This window comes from Halyomorpha halys, unplaced genomic scaffold (genome assembly GCF_000696795.3).
Source record: "Halyomorpha halys isolate HHAL.00 unplaced genomic scaffold, Hhal_1.1 Scaffold1223.1, whole genome shotgun sequence".
NCBI classification, from domain to species: Eukaryota; Metazoa; Arthropoda; class Insecta; order Hemiptera; family Pentatomidae; genus Halyomorpha; species Halyomorpha halys.
The window spans coordinates 138,209-147,115 of record NW_027112441.1 but is presented as its reverse complement, the minus strand read 5'-3'; positions in this window follow the sequence as shown (position 1 = coordinate 147,115).

Sequence of the window (8,907 nt, the reverse complement as noted above, 5' to 3'; positions counted from 1 at the left end):
TCTCTCTCCCTCTCTCCCCCCTTTCTCTCTCCCTTTCTTATATATTTTTATAATTTAATTTCTTCTTCATTTCAGACTTAATATATTGTATAAATGATACTTACTCCCCTTTATCATTGAGGCTTGTATTATTAAATAACAAAAACAATGAATCTAAGTATAAATAAAATATTTTAAGTAAAAGAACAAAGATATCATCACCTCGCAAAACCACTTCAACACGAAATAATAAACAAATTAAACGTACCTTCCACTTAATATATTTATTTGGCAGGCTAAATTGCTTAATATATTTATTTTTCACTTCAGATTATCTTTCTGAGTATTTAATAGGCTTCTTCAAAAGAACAAATAAATGCTGTACTGAATTACTTAAATTAGTACTTTATGGCTGATATAAATTAAAGGAACGTGATCCTTAAATATATAGATACTTTTATTATATGTTTGTTTATGTACTTATAATTAAATTAGAAGGTCCCGTGGCCATTTTCTTTTCAGACGCCTCGGAGGATTATCAGGGATTGTTAAGGATGAAAGATAAAGAATTAATGGGTTAGCAACGAATGGGATGTTAAGGTCTTTGTGAATGAGTTTATTTGTAACGTAATAAGGAGCATCAAGGATTTTGGATTGTAAGGATTGGGTGCGGGGGGACTTTGATGGTTTGGTGGAGCCCCAGAACTCAATTCTATATGTCCAAATTGATCTGATTACCGTAGTGTAAATATTTTATTTGAAATTGTTAAAATATTATTTTATTTTATTAATATAATAATTATAATATTTTCACATTGCTATTATCCCAAATTTTAGCCATCTAGGGTGATAAGTGGAAGTTGACTGATGCGGGTTATTAGGTTTTTTTGTCTTCGGCCACGAAATCAGGATGAGTGAATCATTATGGGGTGGAATGAAATATTTAGGTGTGTTCAGTGGTATCTGCATCGAACCTTTGGGTTCTGTATTGCTTTTATTAATATAACGATATCAGAGCAATGATTATTTTTTTAAATAATTCATTAAAAAATATAAAATGTTTAAAATAGTTTGAAAAGACTTTTTAAAGTAACAATAAAAAAAAAAAAGAAAACTGCTAAACTCGAAATTAATTGGAAATGACCTCAAACTAATTAACTTTTCTGTAGATTTTTCACTTTCGACATCGGATTTCACCCTTAAACGAATGTTAAGAAGACCCTTCCGAGCAATTAGGTCCCTCTTTCAAAGAAAAAAAAAAAAGAAAATAACTTGAGTAAAGTCCTTGTAAGTTTTCGAAGTTAGTTCAGTGATGGAACAAAAATTGAACTACGTGACCTGTTAACTTGAGTACGGTGGATTCTCCCGCGTGGCAACTAACTCAAACGATCACTTTTAATCTTGGGGGCTGTAAGGAGTGCTGGGTGGGCACTTTCTTTAAATCTCATTAATTGTACTGTAAGTGGGGAAGGGGACAAAATACGTAACATGTATATATGTATGTATTACATTTTAAATACAATATGTATATACGTTTGGATATTATTGAAGAATCGCTAAACAAAACCTCAAGGATCTCAAACACAAGTAAATACTCATTATTTATCCTGTAAAAAAATATAATTCGATAAATGCGGATAGTATACAGCACATCTCATATCAACATACAAAAATCCCAGAAAAAATGATGCATTTATAAATAATTATAATACAATATTTATAAATAATAATCGACTGTAAATAAATATACCAAGTATTTCATTTTTTATTGTCACGTTTTTTTTTTAATCTAATACTTAGATCAAACTGAAGACAAGTCGTGGAAATTTAGAATTTTTATTGAAAAATTAAAATTTTTAGGAAGACTAATAAACACGATCTGTATACTATGATACTCGGGTGCACGATAAAAAAAAAAAAAATCTGGTGCAGTGAAAATATTAATTGACTAATATCAACTTTTTTCTGCTAAGAATACAACAGTTTAACAAAAAATACCGAAGCCTCGTGGATGTGAATGCGATCGGAAGAGCTCGGCCAGTCGGCTTTTTCCGCTTCGAATTCTTATCTTCATGTATTCCATTTTACTCCTTTAATATTTTGTATTTATCCATGCTCCATTATTTTTAAGAATGAGAGCTGCTAATTTGTTCGAAATAAACAAAATTAAGGATATTATAGAGAAAGAAGTTTTTGAAAAGTCGTCATTTAAGCGCTGTTAAACTATTTCAATGAGAATAAGGCCTATTCGATATTAATGACCAATTAACTATCCATTTTTCAAACAAGTTTAAATAATTTTTTTTAAAAATTAATTTTTGAGAAAATCTTAAAAAACGTATAAAATCGATTTTATTAAGTGGAATTTCTGATTGGTTAATTTTAACAAAAACGTTGCTGTAATATCTCATGTATACAATTTTGCTTTTGACCTAAGCTGTTAACATACACACTTACTTGTTTGAAGTGCTTAGGGGACCTCAAAACGTTTATTTTCGTAAAATACTCAAATTAAAAACTCCGCATGATCAAAATACTCACCCTTACTATATATTAAATAGATAGGTAAGTATTTTTTTTTTTTTAAACAAGGAAGAAATTGCACCAGAAGAACTAAGTCTTCAGGTTCTGTGGGATTCTAACCCACTAAAACCACTTTGTTAGGCAACAACTGAGCGAAGAAATGATAAAATATGCGAAGAAACATGACAGTATTCTATATTTTTTATTTTTATTTTATTTATTTGTTGATATTTACAACTGTATAAAAAAAAAAAATACAACCAGTAAATTTGATCATAATGACATAATGATATGATACAGGATGTAGAGAAACTACCCAGTAGTAGAACTCTAAAAACAGTTTACAATATAAGGTCACGAGGCCATCTTCTTTTCAGGCGCCTCGGAGGATTGCCAGGAATAGAAGAGGAAGGAAGGTTAGAAACGAGTGGGTTTGGGTGGTTAGGGAGTTTATTATGGAAGGAATAATATCGGGTTCGGGCTAGATCGGTTGCATAAGGAACATTTGCACAGTTAAAAAAAATTAAAAGACCCATGAAGGTATAGGGGTGCAGTACTAAGGACATACTGTAACTAGACCAACGGTTGTGCAAGGAGGTGATTTGGTCAGAATCACACTCGACTCCTAGATTTTTACTTAATTAAGGGTACCCACTTTATGAGGCTGGTTGGACCCCGTAGGGCTCAGGGCTATAGTGAAACAGAAAATAATTATCTGCCACAGCCGAAATAGGTCCCGGGTTCTTGGATTTAGCAGCACAGTACCTTACCAATGAACTACCCTCTCTCTGGGTCATACTACTAGATAAGTATGAAAGAATATTTTGAAATATACCCTTTTGTTTGGTAATCTTTTTGACGTTGTTTAGTAATGTATTGTACACTGCATTTATTATTGCAAATTGAGGCAACTGGATCATATAGAATTAGTGAATCTGCAATAATTCTCATATTTCATATTATAGTGTTCTATACTAATTTTGTTATAATTTTTAATTTTCATCAGGAAGTTCTGAATAATTATGGTGATTGCTGGACTACACAATTTTTTTTTTTTTGCCGTTGCTCTTTGTTCGCGTTTTTGAACTACAACTGTTCAATGCTGAATTTCTTCTCTTTGAACACATATAAACATGTTTCAAAATAAAATAAAATAAAAAATCTATCTTTATTCTGGGATACTTGGTCCCAATTTGACAATTTGACAATTTGACAATTCATAAGGAACAAAATAAGGTTTCAAATACAGAAAAACCTCCTGAAACGTTTTAATTTGTATCTTCAGTTCTAAGTTCCTAGAGTTCCGTTCGTTAGTGATCTTCAGTTAAAGAAAAGTTTCAATTTCAACCAGTTATATTTAATTTTATTATTAAAGAAATCCACTAACCAATCCACGTTGGGTAGCGATCGATTGAAATTTTTGTGTTTAATTCCACTAGTATTATTCCTTGTTTTAACTTTTATCTTTCACTTCATTGGTATAGATTGTGGTGGTAAGGAGAGGGTGAAAAGGGTAGGTTACGAAGCGTAAAAAGCCGTTGGGAAATCCACATGATTTAACTTTAGAAGTTTCTTTGGGGAGTTTTCCTCCAAGTTCTGGGGACAATTAAACAAGAGACCCCGTCTCTTTCTACTAAACCTTCCAGCTTAAACGACTTAGCAATGGCGATATAATTCATTTGGTGAATAGAAAATAAAAACGGGTATATTGAAACAGATCATCATTTATTCTAAAAAAAAATTAAATATAATTTACATGAAAAATTGAATAGTATTGATTGATCATCAATATATATATATATATATAATATCATGATATCAATATAAATATATATATACGCGCGCCCATGTGTGTGAGAGAGAGAGAGAGAATATAGAGTCAAAGTGGTGTAATTTACATTTTTAAACACATAGTTTGTGAAGAACTATTGAACTAACAAGTCAACCAGCTACAGCGCTTATTTGAGGGCAATGTTTAAATATTTTCTCTACTTCCAATATTATATTTATTGCGGACTTTTTTCACTTCATGGTGGTCCCACCAAATGAAATTCTTGACCCCCTCACCATGGTTAGAATACGTTGATCACCTCTAGATAACTCTCTCACCCCATTTGTAAAAAAAAATAGGAGATCATCTAGATGGAAACCCATATCCAGAGGATGGACCCCATTTGTAAAAAAAAATAGGAGATCATCTAGATGGAAACCCATATCCAGAGGATGGACCCCATTTGTAAAAAAAAATATCCGAAATGAGATGCTTCCACTTATTCCTCGGTTGACCGCCGTAGTCGTTTTTCCTCAGTTTTTTCTCCCCTTGGGAAATCTATTGATCGGCATTCTATCTTTGCACATGGCTGAACCAATTCTATTTTTTTATGTATATTTTCTACTTGCGGTTTCTGTCCTGTTTCTTCTCTTATTCTTTTATTTATCAATCGGTCAAATCTAGAGCCTTCCACAGGTACTTCATTTTTGTACCTTGTATTGGGCTTTTAATTTTTAATACTCGCTAACTTTCACCTTAGACAAAAATATACTTCTGTCCTTTAAAGATCAATCTTGAGAAGAATGTTTGGTCCTTTTTAGAGAGGGTGGAATTTGGAGAAGAAGGAAAAATGCTGAACTCGCTGGCCTTTTATAAGGATATAGACTTGGTCGAGTTTATCAAGATGGACAATTTCGATGGGCCGGGCACGTCGTAAGAAAGAAATTTATTCAATCATGCTGCCCAAATACATCGGGTTGCTACATTACACAGCATACTGATCAATCCGTCATCGGACATATATAAATTTATAAATTAAATTTTTTTGATATGATACAATATTTTCTATTATAACATTTTTTTTTCCACACATTATTATTTTACAATTAATATCAGTCTACAGACTAAATACAAGCTTTTCAATTTATTCCCTTTTTTTTTTCTTTCCCCTCCATTTTACAACCCTTATTTCATTTTATCAACATATTCCCCTATATAACAAATATTAGAATATAAAAAATAACAAAGTAGTAAATAGATAAATAAAACAACAAATAGGATATGCGATGCATGCATGCCATCCCTCCTCTGGATAACTCCCCCACTCATTAATTTCCATGCATGTAGTGGTGGATGATTCCCAGGGAGTCAAGTATTATATCCTCTGTCATCCTAGCTACGTCCTGGGCATCGACCCCGAGCTCCTCCATGAAGCTCCTAGTTGTGCTGGGAATCCACGGGCTCCGAACCAGAGGCCTCTCACGTTGAAGTCTCGTTCTCCAAAGCCCTCACGGAACTTCTCCTTGAGGAAAGGGATACATTTATCGTAGATTTCCTTCTTTTCCCTCTCTACCTTATTTGCCTGGTCAAGGTCGTTATTTTCATATCTCACAGTGGGATCCAGAATGATTGCCGACTTCCCCTTCTTAGGAAAAGCAACTATATCCGCATATCTTGTGGATCCATCTGTATCTACACAGTAGACCTCGTCAAAGCAGGCAAAATCTCTTTCTTTTAGGAGCCTCATTATAATTCGGCGATATCCAGGAAGATGCTGTCCGGAAGGATGCATGGACAAAGAAAGGTTGGCAGGCCAAATGTAAGATGGGAGAGCTAAGTGACATCGGACACACGGACTCTACCGGGAGTCCGAAACTGGAGAGCTCCTGCAGCTGACTTGGCGAAAGCGAGGAGGCCCAGTTTCAGTGACGGGATATAGCGTCATCTATGTATGTATGTATGTAATTTTCAGCTGAATAGGTATAAATACTTGTTTATACACCGTCATCTTTTTTTTCAACTCCACTTACTTTTTGCGGATTACAACGTTACGCTTGGAGGAGAAAACTGCTTACAGTGTCTGATGGATGTTAAGATGGGCAGGAGATGTACAAATAGTACAAGAGCCCAAGAGGAGAAAAAAAGGCAGTTATTTTACCCCGATTTTTGATTACTTCAATAAAAACTATGTATAATTACTAGTCAAAATTTATGAGTCTGCCAAGTATAGGTAGGGGGATTAAAAATTGGCTGATTCAAACCCTTAAAAAACCATTGATTTTTCATTGGAAGCTCTATATCTTAAAACTACCAACAACACTAGAAAATCTAAGAGAACATTATTTAAAGAAAAATAAATTTTCTGAAATATGAGCCCTAATAGAGCTATTTACGTCAAATAGTTCTGGAGATATAGCCTTTTAAATGCCTATGTGACGTACAGGTGTCCATTAGCACTCAAATTAAAGCTAGTTTAATGGACTATACAGGAGTTTATGACCTTTACCTTCGAAGGAATAATAGTTTTCGTGATATTTGTTAAAATGAATTGATTTATAGTTGTGTGGACAATAAATTTGATTTATGAAAAACTTTATTTCAGAAACCATTGGGAGTACTGATGTCTGCCAGCGCTCAAATTAAAGCTAGTTAAATTTACTACAAAATAGTTTATGTTTATCTTTGTAGGAGTAGTAGTTTTTATGATATTTGACAAAATAAACTCACAAAATTTTTGAAAAAATATATCTCTAGATCCATAAAACGCACACATTTCTGCCAACATTCAAAATAAAGGAAATTTAACTTACTATAATTTAGTTTACGACACTTATCTTCGTAAGGGTAGTAGATTTTATGATATTCACATATGAATATAAATTTGGCAAATGAAAATTTGTCCGAACAACTATAAATTAATTTATTTTAGCCAATTTCATGTAAACTATTACTCCTACGAAGATAAACATCATAAACTACTTTATAGCTCATTAAACTAGCTTTAATATGAGTGCTAATAGATATCTGTATGTCAAATGGTTTTTGAGATATAAATTTTTCAATATAAATTCACCAAGTACTGATCTTTTAGTTCGTCCTATACAACATTTTTATGAAATGTTGCTTTTTAAAAAGCTATATCTCGAAAACTATTTAACGTAAATAACTCTATTAGGGCTCATATTTTAGCAAATCTACTCTTCTTTAAATGACGTACTCTTAAGTTTTCTTGTGGTGTCCCTACTTTTTAAGATATAGAGCTCCGAATGAAAAATTAGTTTTTTTTATCGCTTTGAAACATCCGCCATTTTTATTCCCCTTACCTATACTTGGCAGACTCATCAATTTTGACTATTAATTATACATAGTTTTCATTAAAGTAATCAAAAATTGGGGTGAGATAACTGCCTTTTTTCTCCTCTTGGGCTCTTTTACTAAAAGCAATTGTTGGCAAAAGACCTCGGGGGAAGCCAAAAACCAGAGGGATAGACAGACTCAACAAAGTTGCGAATGAGTAATTGGAAAGTAGTAGCCCAAGATAGGCAAGCCTTGTAAGGTTGGTACGGGCGACCAAAGATCTTCGCCGCAGTTAGTAGAGTGTACCGAAAAAAAATATAAAAAGGTTTTAGGCTTTATAACACTACACTAGGACCCATATGATCACAGCAGTAACCATCTATCAGTTCAGAAGTATAAAGGCAATCTAGGCAGTCTAGAACTATACCTTCCTGTTCAGGTATCATTTTCAGCTATAGTTAACAACGCTTAGGGAATAAATTTAACGCATATCAGAGTGAATTTATAATAAAGCTTTTTGAACTGATTAATGTATGTTGCATTATGTAAATCAAGTTAAGGAGAAAACCAGTACAGGGAGAAAGGATTAAAAATATCGTTTACACTGAACTGCAGTTTTCTTTAAATATTTTAAAACATACCATGCTCATAAAAAATATTGTTAGCATGCTGATGATTCTGTAAAGATACTTTTTTTTTTTTTTAAAGTACCACCAATGGGTGCTTCCTTCCCAAGATTTTCAAGTGTATATGAAAGATACTACATATTTACCTATTGTATTATTTTGTACAGTTGTAAATTACATTAAATAAATAATTAAAAAAAAAATTTAAATAATAAAATTTTATCCATTTTAGCCTCAAAACATTTTTATTCTATTTTTAAGTCCGACGTTTCGGCCAATTCTGCCATTTTCAGGGACAATCTTAATACAATTTTAGAACTAAATCATTTAAAAAACAGCTTCACGTTAAAAATATTTTTTAAAAAAGAAGGTGACTGTGATAAATAATTTTTAATTTTATTTTAATGTGAAAATTGACTAATTAGGGTAATTTGTAGGATTGGCCTGGGTAGAATAGTCTGCATGAAGTTGTTTTTTAAATGATTTAGTTCTAAAATTGCATTCAGTCTCAAGAAAGTGTTAAGCTTATAACTAAAGATAGTTTTTTTTTTGTTTTAGTAATACGTCCTTTTGCTTTTCCACTGTTATTTAGTCAATTAGATGCTCTTAAGTCCTATACATGTGTATGAAACTTGTATGTATAATTCAAATTAAACATAGGTAAAATCGCGGGGCACAGCAAGTATTAATGTAATCATACTAATATTACTC